This window comes from Ursus arctos, unplaced genomic scaffold, assembly GCF_023065955.2.
Source record: "Ursus arctos isolate Adak ecotype North America unplaced genomic scaffold, UrsArc2.0 scaffold_5, whole genome shotgun sequence".
In the NCBI taxonomy this organism is placed as follows: Eukaryota; Metazoa; Chordata; class Mammalia; order Carnivora; family Ursidae; genus Ursus; species Ursus arctos.
In genome coordinates, this window is record NW_026623067.1 from 15,535,513 (window position 1) to 15,554,507 (window position 18,995).

At 42.6% G+C, this 18,995-nt stretch overlaps 1 pseudogene; it reads left to right on the forward strand.

The window, feature by feature from the left end:
* Positions 1-688: 688 nt before the first annotated feature.
* Positions 689-5,331, forward strand: LOC113261950 (protein SPO16 homolog; annotated as a pseudogene).
* The last annotated feature ends 13,664 nt before the right edge of the window (positions 5,332-18,995 follow it).

The following is an 18,995-nucleotide window of genomic DNA, read 5'->3' on the forward strand; positions in this document are numbered from 1 at the left end:
TGCAGTTCTGTTATTAGGTCCATGAATCTTTACGATTATTATGCCCTCTTAATGAAATGACCCTCTTTTTTCCTTTGCGTGTGTGTTTTGTCTTTTTTTTTCTTAAAAATCTATTTGTCTCATGTAAGATAGACACACGCTTGCTGTCTTTTCATGAGTGTTTGCATGGTTTATCCTTTCCCCCCCCCCTTGTAACCAATTTGTAGCTTGTTCAGTCTTTTCTCCTAGCTTCAGGAACCCATGGAATACATTATAGCAATGTTGAATTATCCTTATTTATGAATGCTACATCTCTGTAATTTCTGAATTGGTTTTATTTGTGCTTTCCCCCCTCTCCTAATGATAACGTCTGTTTTTTTCTGCTTCTTCGCATGCAGAGAATCTACTAATTTTTAAGTAGATACCACACATTGTGAATTTTACCTTGTTAGGTGTTTGGGACTTGCTGTATTCTAAGAAATATTTTTTTTAAAAGATTTTATTTATTTATTTGACAGAGAGACAGCCAGCGAGAGAGGGAACACAGGCAGGGGGAGTGGGAGAGAAAGAAGCAGGCTCCCAGTGGAAGAGCCCGTCGTGGGGCTCGATCCCAGAACTCCAGGATCACACCCTGAGCCGAAGGCAGACGCTTAACAACTGAGCCACTCAGGCGACCCATCTAAGAAATATTTTTGAGCTTTGTTCTGTGATGCAGGTGAGTTGCTTGGAAACAGTGTGATCATTTCAGGGCTTGCTTTAAAACTGTGTTAGGTGGGATGAGAGCAGATTTCAGCTGAGGGAAATCCTTAGCCCACTACCGAGATGAAACCTTTGTTATCGTTCTACCTGATGAACTACCTGTTAGGAGATTTTTCACTCTGGCTGATGGGAACAGGAATTATGTCCGTTCCTCTTTAAGCTGCAAGCATTCTTCCTTCTTCTGTTTTTAGGTGGTTTGTTATGTCCCTGAACTTGGGCTGTTTCCTTATGTGCATGTGCTGATGAGGGCTTAGCGGAATACTCAAGGGAGGCTCTGCACATTTCTAGAGTTCTCTGTCTGTGTAGCTCATTCCTGTCTGGGACTCTTGCCCTGCAAGCTCTACCCAGCGTCCCACTCTGCCTCCTCACCTCTGGGAGATGGCTAGACTCTGCCTGGGCTCCTCTTTCCAGAAGGAGAAGCAGGCTCCCCGCTGAGCAAGGAGCTCAATGCGGGACTGGATCCCAGGACTCTTGGATCGTGACCTGAGCTGAAGGCAGATGCCTAATGACTGAGCCACCCAGGCGTCCTTACAAGAGGTTTATTAGGGGATGTCAATTGTGAAGGATAAAAATGGGGAAAAAGCCGGGTTGCACAGTGAAGGTTTCAGACTGCGTGAAGATCGGAAGCCTATGAGAGGAAAGGGGAGTGGAAGAAGGATCTGGGGCAGCAAGCGCTTTAGACCACGCTGCAGATCTGATGAAGTTTCCAGCCGGCCGGCAGGGGGGCGCTACACAAAGACTGCTAGAGAGCGTCTTCTGCGGGACAGAAATGGCCAAACCTGTCGTTTCACTGTCTGGGGACTCCATGGGAAGAGCATGGCTTTGCTTAAAAGTTCTGGCAGATTCTGAAGGTGCTTAGAACTGTAGCCCTTAGATGCAAACAGAAAGTTCTTTTTCTAAGAGAGATTGACCAGCATATCTCTCCGGCTGCCAGTTTCATGGTACTGAATGATTACAGCCTCTCTTAGTAAATAATTCCACTAAAACGAAATCTATACTGTAAGTTGTAACATATATTCTTTGTTGACTGAACCCGTGAACACTTATCTGATAAAGATTTATTGACTTCCTGCTCCATGCTCAATACCGTTCCAGCCTCTAGAAATACGGTGTCGAGTAGACATTGTACCTCTCTCATGGAGCTCACATTCCAGTGGGGATGCATTCAGTTGAGCCATGAAGTTATCGACTTTAGATATTACACAACCTAGCAAAGTATATACACCAAACTTGAGTTCTCTGGGACTTGACGTCATTGAGCTTGACCAGCAGGGTCGTCTATAGGCAGGCGCCCAGAGACGGTCGAATGCAAATACGCATGACCTCTTCCTGCTTCACTCCACTGTTCCCAGCCACAGAGCTGAGGAGCTGCCGCTGGAAAAACACATACAAGCTCACCAGCAACCGGGGAGCCTCCCTTCCTGGACAGGGAAGAGAAACAGTCTGGCATTTACTCATGTAAGCCCGCCCACCTCTGAGAATCAGGACTTTTGGTCTTGGAGCAAAGCCTAGGTCCTGTTCCAAAGGCTATATGACCTGACTTCATAACAGGGGTCAGATGACAATATGTTAAGAGCTCCAGCTGCGCCCAGGTTCCTCACATTCTCTGGTATATGCTCATTTTATAATGTCAAGCAGCCAATGCTTCTAATTCCATTCCAAAAAGTGAAAATTCAATTCGCATCTCCCTGGCTCAGTCATATACACACGAAATCTGTCATTTAATAGAAGTGTTCCTATTTGTTTAAAAAAAAAAAAAAGCAATACAGAGAGACTAGGAAATTGTAGGTGATAAAAACTTATAAAAATGTCCAGCATCAAAAAAGGCTTTTTAATTTAATGTTGTTATTCATTGTCCAATTCACTCACTCTCGAGTAAGGCACAAACCAGATTGGCCAGTCGAGAACATAGTTCTTTAGGAATGGGGAGCTGTTTTCAAAACCAAACATGAGAAACCATTATGATGAAAGTCAGCTTTTTTTTGGAGCATCGGGTAATTCCAGGATTAATTTCACTGGTAATAACCATCAAGCCTAACATGTCCCTAAGTCCTGAGACTCCCTCACTTAGCCACTAATTGACCTGGAAAGAAATGTTAATAGATGATACGCGGTCTAGTAATGCAGTTTCCCACCAAAATCTAGTTGCACGCCATTCGTGGACAGACGGGATTTAGTTTAACACGCCTCGAGGGCTAGAGGTAGTCCGAGCTCTGCGGAGAGGCAGACGCTGTAAGATCTGAACTTACAACAGAATCAAGAATAAATTAAGGGGGCACCTGGGTGGCTCAGTCGGTGAAGCACCTGCCTTCGGCTCGGGTCATGATCCCAGAATCCCGAGATCGAGCCCCGCATCCTGCTCCCTACTCAGTGGGGAGTCTGCTTCTCCCTCTGCCTCTCAACCCGCTTGTGGTCTCTCTCTCATAAATAAATAAAATCTTAAAAAAAAAAAAAGAATAAATTAGGGGCTGGGATATTCAATGGGAAAGACCTCCCACTCCTCCCCCAAAACCCAGTCAATTATGCAAGTATCAATTTGTCCCCTTTTGGTCTAGGTTTGGGGCAATGCTACTGAACTGCTCTTTAGTAGACAGTAGGAGGTGGGATCTCTCTGAATCTCAAGCTTAGAAATTTCTGTTCCCATACAAATTGCCGAGACAGAGGAATATATTCTGTGTCATCCAGACCACCTGACAGTTTGACATGGTTTGTAGTACACTCATTTTTGAGGATAACAGATTCCAGGTTATTTTTAGGTTTTTAGCAGGAAGACAACCTTTTATTATATTGATAGAGTAAAATGCTGCCGATCCTGGCAGCTTTATGAATTCCATGAGCCAGAGCGTATGATTGGGGATCCAACCTAGTTGGATGGGGTGTATGGTGAGGAGCTGGAAGGTTTCACTGAGGAACAGATAGACACGTCAAAGGAGTTGGGGCAATGGTGGTGATTGGCGGTAAGAGCAGTTCAAGGAGAGGCATACTTGGTGGCAGGCCGTCAGGCTCCAGAAAGCTTGACATTTTTGAGGAACTAAATAAAAGACGGCATAGCTGTGAATAAAGAGAAATAGTGCCAGGTGAAGCTAGAGAGAAAAGAAGGAAGTTGATCACAGCAGGTGTTGTGAACAATCTTCTTTTTCCAGAAGTTCTCTCTCTCTCTCTCTCTCTCTCTCTCTCTCTCATTCCCATTCATTCACTTTTTGGAGCCAGTCACTGTTCGGAGCGCTTGATATATTTTAATTTATTTAATCCCCACCACAATCTAGATGCTTTTGTTTCCCCCATTTTACAGATGAGGACATAGGTCAGAGGGATTAAAGAACCTGTTCAAAGTTCCATAGCTACTGAGTGGTTCGAGTCCGGCTTCCGATCCCGAACTCCACTTCCTCCCAGGGAACAGTGGGATGCAACAAAGGATTTTAAGTAGAGGAGAGACAGCATCCATTCTGTGTGTCAGAGATGGCTCTACCCAGAATGTAGAGAAGGAATCTGGCAAGAGCAGGTAGACCGGTCAGGGGTCTATTGTAATATTCTCGATGAGGAAAGATGGTACCTGGAAATATGGGAGTGACTAAGGAGATGAGATTAACTGAGGGATGTTTAGGATTCACACTTGACAAGACCTCGTGACCGGAAGGTCAAGGGTGACACACAGTACTGGTAAGAGCAAGTAAGTGGATGGTGGTGTCATTTACTGAATCGGGAGCACTGACAAAGGACAGTATTTGAAGGGAAGGATGGTCGTATCCACTCATTATGTGTTGAGTTTGGAATAAGCATTTGAATGAATGAGTATGGAGCAGACGGCTAAAGTCTGGGCTGGATATATGAACTTGGGATTCATCCCAAGCCATGGAAAGAGACACAATTGCTGGAAAAGAGCATAGACTGAGAAGAGAAGGGTGAAAAATGGAAAACAAAAGCTAACCTATTTATACCTTGGAAGAATCCACAGCGTTGCCTTATTACGCTGGAATACATTTTCTGAATTATAAATTAGTGACTGCAGACGGCGGGAACCAGGCTTGTAATTAGAATATTAGTTTAAATCTTGGCTCCGTGGCATCTTAAAAAGCAAATGAGCACCAGACATGCTTGCTTACGGTCAAGCACCAAATGCCGCAGAAGCTTCTCTGGGATGCTTCCCGTCATCCCAGCATGGGGATTCATTGTGATCTCTACTCTGGAGTGGCCCTGGATGAGAAAGGCAGATCATCACATATGAATACTTCATGTCACAAAGGACCAAACGGACCGCCACCATTATCGTTAGCTCATCTCTTAAGAGTTACGAAGTTGCAACTGCCCTAGAAAATCGAAGCCACGAGCTTCGATATTCAGATCCAGTGGAAAATGGATCAATTATATTTTCTCTTTCTGACTCCTGGGTAGTAACTTATGGATACTCCCGGGACACAACACTGTAAATGTATTAATCTTATGTGCACTATAGCTAAGACTGCCTCCAAGCCATACACAGATAGCATCTGCTATAGAATGATAACAGCTGCGGCTTATGTCGTTGAGCAAAGTTCTGTTAGGAAAACGCTTCAAAAGTTAAAACTGAGTCGTGATTCATTTAGCCCAGATTAGAGGATCGATTACAAAAGTTCTTTTGGAAGAATGTTAAAGTAATTAGGCCAGTTAAATTATAATGTTCAAATATCTTTATTATTATTTTTATTTTATATTTATTTATTATTTTAAAGATTTTTTAAAAAATTTAAAATAATAGTGTGTGATTAAAAATGAAAAAATCTATATCTATCTAAAATCTCTACCTATCCATAGATAGATAATATATCTCTATAATATATAATAACATAATATCTATAATATATTAAAATATATAACATATATATTTCTGTTATTTGTTTGCTTTGTCTTAGAGTAAAATCTGCCTCTTCTCTGGGACATGGGAAATTTGGTATGCCAGGAAACAGTGTCTTGATTGTATCCTCTTAGGTTTGTGGTGTCGAATACACACATAGGAAGGGGTAGGAGGTTTGGGAACAGGTGAGAACAGATGGGAATGTGGTCCAGCACACTAACTAGGGTCATTCAGTATGGGCACTTGGCAGACACACAGTAAATACTTTCAGATTGGACGAATAGATCGGAAGAGAAGAGTTCACTGTGTTTACAAGTTAGATTCGCCATCATTCATTAATGCTTTTAGTGAAAATCTACCATGTTATGGACCCTCGTCTTATGAGCTTTACCAGTGCTCAAATATGATGTATGTAGAACACACCTAAATAGAAATAAGTCTTAGCTAATCTGTTTAAACATACACCCACCAGTATTGTGAAATGACAGAGAGAAAAGTTGGCAGAGATGTGGTACAAATACTTTTTGGAAAAGATCAGTATTGGGGTGCCTGGGTGGCTCAGTCGGTGAAGCATCTGCCTTGAGCTCAGATCATGATCCCAGGGTCCTGGGTTCAAGCCCATTGTTGGGCTCCCTGCTCCGCTGGGGAGTCTGCTGCTCTCTCTCCCTCACCCCTAGCTTATGCTCTCTCTCTCTCTCTTGCTCATTCTCTCTCTCTCTTTCAGATAGATAGATAGATAGATCCCTAGCTTATGCTCTCTACTGAAGTGGGACATATGCGTCCCCTACGATGTACCTGTTATGTTGGATAGTGTCAGGGAGCGAGAACTCCTGTCGTCTTCAAAGTCCTTCTAACTAGAGTAAGAAAATAAAATTGACATGAGACAGACTAACAGGAGAAAATAAAACTTAATAGGCGTACGTATGAGAAATCCACATACACATGGAAATTCCAAAGATAGCCAAAATGAGCTATATATGCCATTCTGAACTAAGAAGAAGGGGGTCGGGGGGTCTGGGATTTCAGAGGAAAGGAATGCACTTCACAGGATGATAAGAAGAGCAGATGTTTGGTAATTTGGTATTTTCCCTACCCTACAGTTGGGTCACTCAGATAAAATTTACCTCGGTTAATAACCCTGATTCTGGGAAAGACCCCCCCCCCCATTTCAATTCTTCTGTGTAGTTAAGGGGAGGACAGATATTTCTCTTGAGCTTACAGGATTTCAAGTGCTTTCAACTCAAAATAATCCACATGCTCAAGTGGCACATTCTTGGGGAGCCTGTCCTGAACCCCTTCACTATCAACAGAAATGTGTATTTGTGTTCACCAAAAACATCTACTAAAAGTGCACAGCACTGCTAGTCATCAGAGCCGTACTGGAAACTACCCATATGTCTGTCAACACTTAAAGGGAAGTGGGATATTGTATGGCAGTAAGAATGGACACTAGGTATCTTAATAGGGAAAGAATACTCTTTTCAACAAATGGGGACAAGACAACTCTACGTTAATAATTGGCTTTGGAAAAGACCTTACACAATTTGCAAAAAATAATTGGAGATCGATCACAGACTTAACCATAAAAGCCCAAACTGTGAAGCTCCTGGAAGAAGAAATGGGAGACGATCTTTATGCCCGTGGTGTACAACATTTTTCTTACATAGGACACAAAAGCGCTAACCGTAAAATAAATGGTATATGGGACTTCATAAAACGTTACAATCTGGGCATATCAAAAAACAGCGTTAAGAAAATGAAAAAGTGAGCCAGAGTGGAGAAAATATTTACTCTACCTGTCTGATAAAGGACTCCTGTCCAGAATATAAAAAGAACTCCTGCAAATCAATAATCAAAAATACGAAGAGCCTAATTTAAAAATGGGCGAGCGACTTCAACAGGTATTTCACGAAAGAAAATGTAAGCTCATGAAAAGATGCCCATCATCATTATTTGTGTTGGAAATGCAAATGAAACCTGCAGTGAGGTGTCAGTCCACACCCACTAGAATGGCTACGGTTAAAAGGACTGATAACACTAAGTGTAGGTGAGGGGATGAAGCAGCTAGAATGCTCACCTCTCAAGCATTTTTGCTGGGAGTGCAAAATGGTACAACCATTTTGGAATACGGCATTACAGGTGTTCCTGCCTTAATCTCCTTTACCTATTTTGCCCATCCCCCCAGCCCTTACCTTCTGGCAACCAGCCATTTGTTCTCGGAATTTATGAGTCCTCTTACATTTTTTTTTTGTATGTTTGTGCGTTCATTTTAGACTCCGTATATAAGTGAAATCATATGGTATTTGTCTTTCTCTCATGTATTTCACTTAGCAGAATGCCCTCTGGGTCTGTCCATGTTGTTGCAAATGGCAAGATTTTATTCTTTTTTATGGCTGAATAATGGTTGGGTAGTTTCCCATAAAAATAAACATACATCTCATTTCTTTTGTAGTATTTTTAAAAAAGTGATCTCTCCCCCAACTTGGGGCTCGAACTCATGACCCCGAGATCAAGAGTTGCACATGCTACCCACTGAGCCAGCCAGGTGCGCCATTTGTTTCTTTCTTTCCTTGCGGAATTGGCTAGGACCTCCGTCATTGTGCTGGGCTGAAATTGTGATGGTGGCTGACTTGTGGCGTTCTCGATCTTAAAGAAATGCATTTCAAACATCTGTATAATGTAGAATTTTGATTGTATGTTTTGTGGCTATGTCCTTTACTAATTGAAAGGTGTTCCCTTTTAACCTATTTTGCTGAGACTTTTTATCACTGTTAAGGATTGTATTAATTTTGTTTAGCAAACATTCTAAATCTAAGTAATCGTAGGATTTTTTCCTCTTTTCCTCCAGAGTGGTGAATTACATGAAAAAGTCTAACTCTTTGAATATCCTGAAATAAGCCCAACTTGATCATAATATATGACTTTTAATACATAATATATGTTTTTAATTAACAGTAGGATTCCATTCAGATAGGTAATATTTTATTTATGGTATTCCCAGGTGTCTTCATAAGTGAAATATGAAGGCATTTGAAGGAAATTTGAAGGAAAAAGATAAATGTTTATTATTTGCAAATGATGGTATTATTTACTTTACCAAAAACAATCCAGAAAAATCAACATGAAATAAGAGAGTTCATCAGGGTCGTTGAATATGGTATCTTTCCATAAAAAATGCCCAAAATAACCATCTAGGAAATATATTAGTTACTCTAGGGGCACCTGGGTGGCTCAGCTGGTTAAGCATCTGCCTTTGGCTTAGGTCATGATCTCAGGGTCCTGGGATCGAGCCCCGCGTCCAGCTCTTCGCTCAACGGAGAGTCTGCTTTCCCTCTCCCTCTGCCTCCTCCCCATGCTCTCTCACTCAAATAAATAAATAAAATTTTAAAAGGAAAAAAAAAAGAAAATATATTTTCTTTCCAAATAGTATCCAAACTATAAGTATATTGGAATTAACTAAAAAAACAAGGCCTCTATGCAGAAAATTTTATTTTATTTTTTTTATGCAGAAGATTTTAAAACTTGAATGAAGAAGCTCAAGGATGAAGAGGTACTCGATATTCTTTGATAAGACAAATTGACGCAAATGTCACTTTCCCCCCAGTTACTCCGTAAGTTCAAAACAGGCGATCAAAATTTTAGTTGGAGCTATTGTGGAATTTGATGAATTTATTCTAAAATTCATATGCAGATTGCATAGTTGATTATTAAAAAGAAGAAGATTATAAGGAGGAGCTAGGCCCATGAGATATTAATGGCACAGAGCTATAGCAATAGGACATTACGGTGTGGGTAGGAGACAAATAGATCAATAGACGAGAACAGAGAACTCAGTACCCAGGGCCGAGAGCCTCTGTCCTGGGTCTTCTCTGTTCTGTTTTCTTCTTTTTTCTATATGTCCCTGCTGTTCTCATGTGGTTTCTTGGGGGTAGACCTCAGCCGTAGCACCTCTGTGTCTGTTTCTCTTTCTCTGCTTATGAGCTCTTGCTCAGTGATACCGGAAGCGAGGCTTTGCTTCCTTCCATTGGGCTCTGGAAAACGTCTGTCACACTTGTTAACCCCGGGGCAGCATTGCTCCTTCATCGGAATGCATACACATTGAAGGATGTATCAGATACAGGGGAGAGCGTACCCGGGAACTGGTCTGCCCTGGAGACCAGGAAGCTAGGGGGTCTGTCTACCCACCCAATCCATCATTGGTCAAGGAGGAATGCTCCCCCCTCTTCTCTAGCACTTCTAGTTGGCCCCTTCTGTAGTCTGAGCATACTCGCCCTGCTAAGAAAGCCCTTGGTCTGAGAGCCAAAGGTGCTTGCTGTAAAACACTGTTTGTTGGCTCAGATGGGGAGGCTGGGCACCAAAACCACCATTATGGTATCTTACTGCCACCATCTTGGTCCAAATTCTAGAAAGCCTAGTAGAATCCTGGGGTTTTGAAGAAAAACCATAGCTATAGTTAGGTGGTGGTGTTCTTCGCCTATTACTTGGAACACCCTGGAAATGACTGGAGTTTGGGCCGACTGCCTCTAAGCTGCGATGATTTGTGTTGAAAATAAAGTCTAGTTTTTCTTCATGGAAACACCTTATAATTGAGCACCACCAGCTCTAAGGAAATGATCTCTTCCCTTTGCCGAGGCTGAGTTACTTATCATTGTCAGCTTTTCAAAAGACTCTCACTTGTCTTCCCCTTTTAGAGATAAAGTTCCTACCCAGTTGCCAATAGTTCTGATTTACACCAAAATCAAAAGGACCCCATTCTGACTGCTGAGAGAACCAGCCGCCCAGCCATTCTCGTGACCAGGGAGAGTCCCTGTAGGCAGAACTCCTGTTGAAATAGAAGTAGAACATTGATGCCTATCAGAAATGAATGGAGATTCCTCTTGGGAGTTATGCCTGAGATATTGGCTCCCTTTGCCAGCAAATCACTTAGTGACAAAGCTCCAGCCATGACTGTCCAGGTGAGGGCAGCACACGTAGAGGAGAAGGCTTTGGACTGCCAGAAGAGTGCGACCCAAGACTCCGGCTGACCATGTGGTAGTTCTGTGATACTGCGTGTGTATCTTAACCTCCCCACCCATCCGTTTCTCCTTATGTGCCAGGCAGGTTAACCTAGTTCGCAGGGCCATTTTGAGAATCGGTTGGGATAAAAGGAAGCAGTGCCGATATCAAAGAAGATGTTGTTGGTGCAATAATAATAAAAAAAAACCTTGGGGCACCTGGGTGGTGATGCCTGGTTGAGTATCTGACTCTTGGTTTCAGCTCAGGTCATGATCTCAGGGTTGTGGGATCGAGCCCTATGTCAGGCTTCACACTCTGGTGTCTGATTTAGATGCTCTCTCTCTCTCTCTCTCTCTCTCAAATAAATAAATTAAAAGAAAAAAAACGTCTCTTCTTACAGGCAATAGATTTTACTTGTTCAAGGAGTTTAATAGTCATTGGCTTTGACCCTTTCTGGGGGAACTCTAGGATGTGCCAAATTAATGCCGGGACTGAATGTATTACCTGTCATCTTAGGGCTGGTCGTAGCCAAATTCATATTATGAATATTCATGGGTTTTTCAGGACTTCAAGAAAAAACTCTTGCTTCTTTCATGGGCGTTTCCACTGTTCTTTGTAGAATTACCACATGGACCTAACACTGGGTTTTTCAAGCATGATGCTGTTAGATAGAAAATACAGCTGGTGATAGGAAATCCTTATCAAGCCAGCAAGACTTGGAAAGGAGGGCTTCAGAAGGCCCTTTGCCTGCAGGTTAAGTAAGAAATGCGTTCCCAGCCTGCCAGGCAGGTGAAATAGGTGGTCCAGCGGACTCAGTCCGTTCTGTGAATGGGTGGGCATCGTGGTGTCAGCAAATACAAAGGAGTCGGAAAAGTCAGGACTTCACTAGGAGGGCTCTTGGCTCTGGGAGCATCGCTGGTAGCTTGAGGTTACACGAGGTCAAATCCTGCTCTAACTACGACCGAGACATTCAAAAAGAGCATGGTGCAGGGAACAGGAAAGCTCATTGATCCTTTGGTATATATTTAAGCATGATAAAAATCAGGAATAGCCGTGTTGCAGGCTGAAATGGATAGAGAAGGCCTTTGTGTAGAAGGTGGGTCTTGTGTTGTGTCTTGAAGATGGTAGGGGTTGAAATGGCCAAGGAGAGAGATGAGGAATTTAGGGGCAAGGAGAACAATGCACCAAAACCAGATGCATGGATGACCATAAAGGAAAGGCAAGGGGAAGAACAGCCTTGGCAGAAGTGAAGGGTATTTGTTCGGGGGTGATGGGAAATGAGGTTGGTGTTGCCGGAGGTCACGCGAGATGGGATAGGTGTGGCAGGGACTTCTCTGGAAAGCAGACTCTGAGTCAGAGTCTATGCATATAGGGAATTTATAGGGACGTGTTCTTGGAATCTTGGGCGTATTGGAATTTCCAACATCTGTTGGAAAGGGAAGGCAGCAGGACTGGGCAGAGAGAAGCTGGACAGTGGCGTAGGGTCAGTCAATCCCCACAGGGAGCTCTAGAGCTAGGCTGGCCCTGCAGAATTATTACAGCCCTTTATACTCCCTCATCATTTTGTGTTACCTGGCTTGCCCCAGATAGAGGGTGTGATCTTGGCCACGGTGTCTCTCTACAGCTAAGGGCACCGGCCTGCAGTGAGGTGGGGACCCAGATGCTGGCTGTCAGCCTTCAATGGTCCCAGTGTTGTGGGGATCAATTCTTGAGCCCTTAAGTGATTGGTGGAGATCGGGTGGTACACCACCGTGTCTGCTTCAGGTGGGTAATCAGTGTAGCCCCAGATGATAAAAAGCCTGAGGACAAGGTGATAATATGGTGAGGGGACCAAGACATTCCCCTCAGGTACAGAATTTAAGGGAACTGTGGAAACAACTCAGACATAAAGATAAATTATATATATATATATTTTAGATTTTATTTATTTAGAGAGAGAGTGTGTGCGAGCAGGGGGAGGGGGAGAGGGAAAGGGAGGGAGAAAATCTCAAACAGATTCCCCTCTGAGTGAGGCACCCGACGCAGGGCTCCATCCCATGACCCTGAGATCAGGACCTGAGCGAAAATCAAGAGTTGGTTGCTCAACCAATGTGCTACCCAGGCGCCCCAGGGTAAATATTTTAATGCAATACTTGAAAAAAGTCCCAAGTCTGTGCAAAAAAATCCATGATGAGATAAATGTCGAATTTAAATAAAGACAGGATCAGTGTTACTGATTTTTCCTTTTGCCCCAGGCTCCAATATGTCTTGGCAAAATAGTGTCCAATAAATATGATTTATCCTGTAGGAGACGGGAGATCCTTGGGAGTTCTCCTCCTCTCATTTACCTATCAAAGCAGCACAATTATAACATTAAATTTGTTTTCATTGAGCTCTTTACTCAAAATCTGACAAGTGGGACTCTTGTTTGTAAGAGATGGAGAAGCAACCAACTCAGCTTTGTTTACCCAATGAGCACAGGGAATTTATTGCCCTACAAAGAATTCAGGATTCAGGTCTGGTTTTATCTAGGGACCCAAATGATACCTTTACGCCTCAGTTTCTCTTCCTCTCTGGGGTGTCTTCATTAAGTATCAACTTCATTCTTCCACGGGCTTTTCTCATGATAAAATAGATGGTGGGGCCCTCCCGAGCCTCTCGTTGTCCATCACCTAAAGGATAAGGGATTGCCTTCTTCGTCCAAAACCCAGCAGAGTTATTATCTGATTGGAACAGAAATTCAGCCTTGGGTCTGCGACCACTGTGACCAGGTGGACAGCATATGCTGATTGGCTTAGGTCATCAGGGGCACACAGCCCTCTAACTGAGTCCAGGTCATTCTGTACGAACTGTGTGGGTTGGTGGGGGTGCTTCTACAAATAGAAGCTGCAGTGGTTACCAGGGTCCCTACTGCACGTGAATTCACATTTCCCTGTTTCTGTCCAGTCTGCGTCCATACAAATATATATGTAGTAACAACGTCGCGCTGATCATTCAATCATACTATATAGCATTTTTATTTTAAAAAATATTCAAGTAACACGAATACTGTAAAAGGCGAGTAACATGGAGGAGGAAGTAAAAATCTGTATTCCGATGGTATAGTATGTTTTACAGTGTCCTTCAACTTCCATTAACATTTCATTCACTGGTATTGTTACTTTTACTTTTTAGTGAATTCAACTTAACGTGTTTCACTTAGCAATCAATATTCTTGAATATCTGTCAATATTAGTACTCACATTTAAAAAAACCTACAGCATGTATTTTATGGTATGGTTATTTTTGTAAGCATAACTTTAATTGAAGCATAACCACTTGATGGACATTTGGTTTTTTTCCCAAGTTATTCAGTACTATGAATTGTGCTGCAGTCAGCATTCACTGTACATGTGTTTCTACACAGAGGAGAAAAATAGAAGCCAAAGACAAATCTAGAGATTAACAGTTCATTCAAATAAATGAATTTATTTCAAGAAAGGATCTTAATTCTACCCTTTTTCTCAAATGGATAATTAAATGTCTCTAAATACATGTTACAGTACATCTTTCCCCCTGTGGTTTGAAATGTCACTTTTCGTATTATATTTCCATATAAAAGTGTGGCTATTTCTGGATTGTCAAAATCAGTACTCTGTTTAATCTGGCCGTGGCATTACACTATTTTTGCCTTCTTTACCTTCGAACATATTTTATATCTGGTAAGGATAAAACTCCCACCCTCTTCACACCATTTGTTCTTACGTTTTCACAAGTGCTTAATACATCTTGCTCACTTATCACTTCTTATAAATTTTGGAATCAACCTGTCAGATTCCATGTAAAATCTTTTTGAGATGGCATTGATTTTAAGATGAATTTGGAGAAAATTGTCATTTATCCAAGTCCTCTTTTATGTTCCTCAGTAAAACTTTCTCTCTTCTCTGTGAAGATCTTGCATGTTACTTACAGTTTAAAAAAAAAGTTATTTTATTTTTTAAGTTATTTATTTATTTATTTATTTGAGAGAGAGAGAGAGAGAGCATGAGAGAGTGCAAACGGGGAGCAGTAGGCAGAGGGAGAGGGAGAAGCAGGCTCCCCGCAGAGTAGGGAGCCCGACATGGGGCTCCACCCTAGGACCCTGGGATCATGACCTGAGCCAAAGGCAGACCCTTAACTGACTAAGCCACCCAGGTGTCCCTAAATTTTATTTTTAAGTAGTCTCTACACCTGACATGGGACTCGAACTCACAACCCTGAGATCAAGAGTCACATGCTCCACGGACTGATCCAGCCAGGCGCCCCAACTTATGATGTTTAGTTTCAATTATGTTATGGTAGTGGTTTCTATTTTGAAGGGGACAGGTTTTATCTTACCACATTTTCTGATTGGTTTCACTAATGGATCTCGATTTTAATACATTGACCTAACAAGCATCTTCATTAAACTCTTACGATACAATGCAACATGTGGTTCTTCCTGGCCTCTTATTTAAGATCTGGGTATTTCCCAATCTTCCTGGATGTTTCTAACCCTATGGCGGTATAGACCCCCTCCAAATAAGCTCTTATGAGTCTCTTGTCCTTCCTGATGGCAAACACTTTCATTGTTGCCTAGTCTGGCTGGGGATGAGGGAAAAATGTGTAGGATGTCGTCTGACTCAGATGACCTTGCTACAGCATGTCAGCTAAGAATTCTGTCCCTTGCCCTCGACTCCTTGTCCCTTGTATTTATCGTCTCTGCAGATAGAGCACTCTTGGTATGTCTTCCAACATTTTCAGTGGTATTCTCCTGAACATGTTTTGGACTGTGAGTAAAACGTTCAAGCGATCTCATCCATTTTCTTGCATCTCCCACCCCCTCTACAATTGCTCATCTGTCAAGGGTTCTACTTCTTGTTTGTGTGCCCAGTAATGTGTATGGATACATAGAAAAATACAGAGGCATGAGACGGGAGGAAATATTTAGATAGAAGCCAATTTTTCCCCCAGCTGGATAGTCCGTTGTTCTATTACCATTTATTAAACCCTGCGTCTTTCCCCCATGTTTTGAGAGATCCTTTGTAAAGTGAATTTTCAAATCTTATTGGAATTTTGATTGAATTTCTTGTGTATGTAGATTAATTCAGGTATAATATATAAATTTAATATTGTCTTTCTAGCCACGGACACAATGTATCTCAGCATGGATTCACGCCTGTCTTACATCCTTTAGTAGTCTTAAAATCTTTCTCCGTAAAGTTCCTGGATATTTTTTCTGTGGGTTTATTCTCAGGTGCTTTATTATTTGTGTTGCAATATAAATGGGATCTTTAAAAAAATTTTTTTTATAATAATATTTTTTTATTATATTATGTTAGTCACCATACAGTATATCCCTGGTTTTTGATGTAAAGTTCGATGATTCATTAGTTGTGTATAACACCCAGTGCACCATGCAATACGTGCCCTCCTTACTTTTAACTGCATTTTTGCTGTAACATAGGAAGATCGTTATTGTTTTTCCCCATTCTCTTTTCTTTTTGTTGTTCAGTTTGGGTATTTTTATTAAACCATATTTCCAGTTCATAAAGCCTTCTGTTAGATTCAATCTGCTATTAAAGGTATCTATTCTATCCTTGATTTCAGTATTACAATTTTCAGTTCTAGAACGTCCATTTGATTCTGCTCACTCCATTATCCGGGATCCAGAATTATCTGTGAATTTTCTTTTATTGGCTATTTTTTCTTTCAGTATTTGTCATGTGAATCCTGTGTCCTCGCATGCCTAGTAATTTCTTATTGAATATGGGATGTTGTTTATCTAACAAAAGTCAGAGGGGTGCCTGGGTGGCTTGGTTAAGCGTCCGACTCTTGATTTCGGCTCAGGTCATGATCTCAGGCTTGTGAGATCAAGTCCCGTGTGGGGCTCCGTGCTCAGCATGGAGCCTGCTTGAGATGCTCTCTCTCCCTCTGCCCCTCCCCCCCGCCCTCTTTAAAAAAAAAAAGTTGGAGACACCAGCTGAAGCTATTTTCCATCGGAGAGACTTTATCTTTTCCTCTACTGGGAGAAAAAGCATGGAAATGATTCCCTGGGTACAGCGAGAGATGAAATCAGACTCTCACCTGAGCTGTAGTTTGGTTGAGACCTGGTCTACCTGGGTCTCCCCTGTTCCAAGGTTGTGGCTAGTCTGGGCTGTCATTCGGGAGTGTGACAGTTATTGGCTGCAGGACTGACGGATGGAGGTTTTATTCTGTTTTTTAGAAATCTTAGGCTTAACTTTTAATTTTTCCTATCCCACGGAGCTGCAGACTTTGACAGTTACTAGGGGAGCCCCCCAGTGTGTTTCCCGTCTCTCTAATCTCTGTGCCCCTCTAGCCCCACAGAACCACCAAAGCTCTGCTGTTTTTTCTGTTCCTCTCCTGGGGCCCGAGTCTGGATGGTAAGTCTCTACGTTGGCTTGGATCGGTGTGTTCTCCTTACCAACAAAACAAAAGAGTTGCAGCTTATCAGTGTGAACTATTTACTCCCTCCAGGGATTTTAATTTTATAAGGCTTTTCCTCTGGGCAGCTATTTTTTTTTTTTTAAGATTTTATTTATTTATTTGTCAGAGAGAGAGCGAGCACAAGCAGAGGGGAGTGGCAGGCAGAGAAGCAGACTCCCCCCGTTGAGCAGGGAGCCTGATACGGGACTTGATCCCAAGACCCTGGGATCATGACCTGAGCCAAAGGCAGATGCTTAACCGATTGAGCCACCCAGGCACCCTGGGCTGGTATTTTTCTTTTAAGCCCCAAGGGAATGCAGAACGTTCTACTTTGCCTTCAGAGATTTCCTCCTTAGCCTGATAGCCTCCTGCCCTGCACAGCTTCGGAACTCAACAGATGTGGAGGGAAAACCGTCCGTGTGTTGGCAGCCCCTCTAGTGGACAAGTTGGCCTCGACCTCCCACCGTGACCACTGAAAGCTCGGTGGCGTCTCTGTCCCCCATCTGTGGGTCCTCTGCCTAGGACAGGGCCTGATTCCCAAGCTTCTACCACCTTCCGCATCAGCTCCTGCCCCCATTTGGTCTTCAGTTCCTCTCTGAAAGGTTCTCTTCTCTCTAGAATTTCCATCCCTATAGTTCTCATTGCTTCCAAAGCTGTGGATTTTCTAGCTGTTCTGAGTGTGAATGTTCAACCACTTACTGTGTGTTACCCAAGAGTAGAGATGCTGGACCACTTACTTTGATAAGCTGACCCTGAGTTCAGCACAGGGTTTTCTTTTCCTTCCTTCCTTCCTTCCTTCCTTCCTTCCTTCCTTCCTTCCTTCCTTCCTTCCTTCCTTCCTTCCTTCCTAAGACTTTGTTTATTTATTTGACAGAGAGAGAGCGCCAATGCATGAACAGGGGGAGGGGCAGAGGGAGAGGGAGAAGCAGGATCCCTGGCGAACACAGAGCCCAACGCAGGGCTCCATCTCACGACCCTGAGATCATGACCTGAGCCGAAATCAAGAGTTGGATGCTTAACGGACTGAGCCACCCAGGCGCCCGTCACCCGGTAGTTCTTTGTTTAATCTTTTGAGGCACCTCCATACTGTTCCACGGGGGCTGCCCCAATTCACATTCCCACGACAGTGCCCGAGGATTCCTTTTTTCCCACATCTTCCCCTTGTTATTGTTTTTTTGATGGCTGCTGCTCTGACAGGTGTGAGGTGCTCTCTCACTGTGGTTTAGGTTAGCATTTCCCTGTCGACAATGATGTTGGGCATCTTTTCCCGTGTCTGTTTCCCCTCTGTGTGTCTTCTTTGGAAAAATGTCTGTTCAGGTCCTCTGTCCATTTTTCAATCAGATGGTTTGTTACTGTTTTTTGTTCTTTTTGATGTTGAGTTGTGTAAGTGCTTGATATTTTCTTGGATATTAACCCCTTATCGGATATATGATTTGCAAATATCTTCTAATGGATTCTACTTTCTACCAAGCCTTCTGCCATAACTTCTTTCTTGCTCTGTGCTTTATTTCCAGTTTTTTTTTTTTTTCTTGTTTGGCAGGAATTCATTATGGGCTATTTTTTTTTTTTCAAAAAGTTTTTGTGGGCGTTATTGTCCTTGGCTGTTTTCACATTTGAGTGTGTCTTCTTGTTCCCTTTAACTTGGATTATAACTTGTCTGAGTATGATATCATTGGTTCCCACTTGTTCCCCTGGGTCATGTAGACATGTGTCCAAATCTTCTAGCTTTGATCATTACTATGGGGGAGACTGAGGCTGGTGTGATTTCTCACGCTTGTGGATAAGTCGTTCTCTAGATCTGGGTGCCTAAAGAGTTCTTTTTTTTTAATATCATTAAAGTTTATTTCCCAGAAATCTTTTTTTTAAAGATTTTATTTATTTATTCGACAGAGATAGAGACAGCCAGTGAGAGAGGAAACACAAGCAGGGGGAGTGGGAGAGGAAGAAGCAGGCTCATAGCGGAGGAGCCTGACGTGGGCTCGATTCCAGAACTCCGGGATCACGCCCT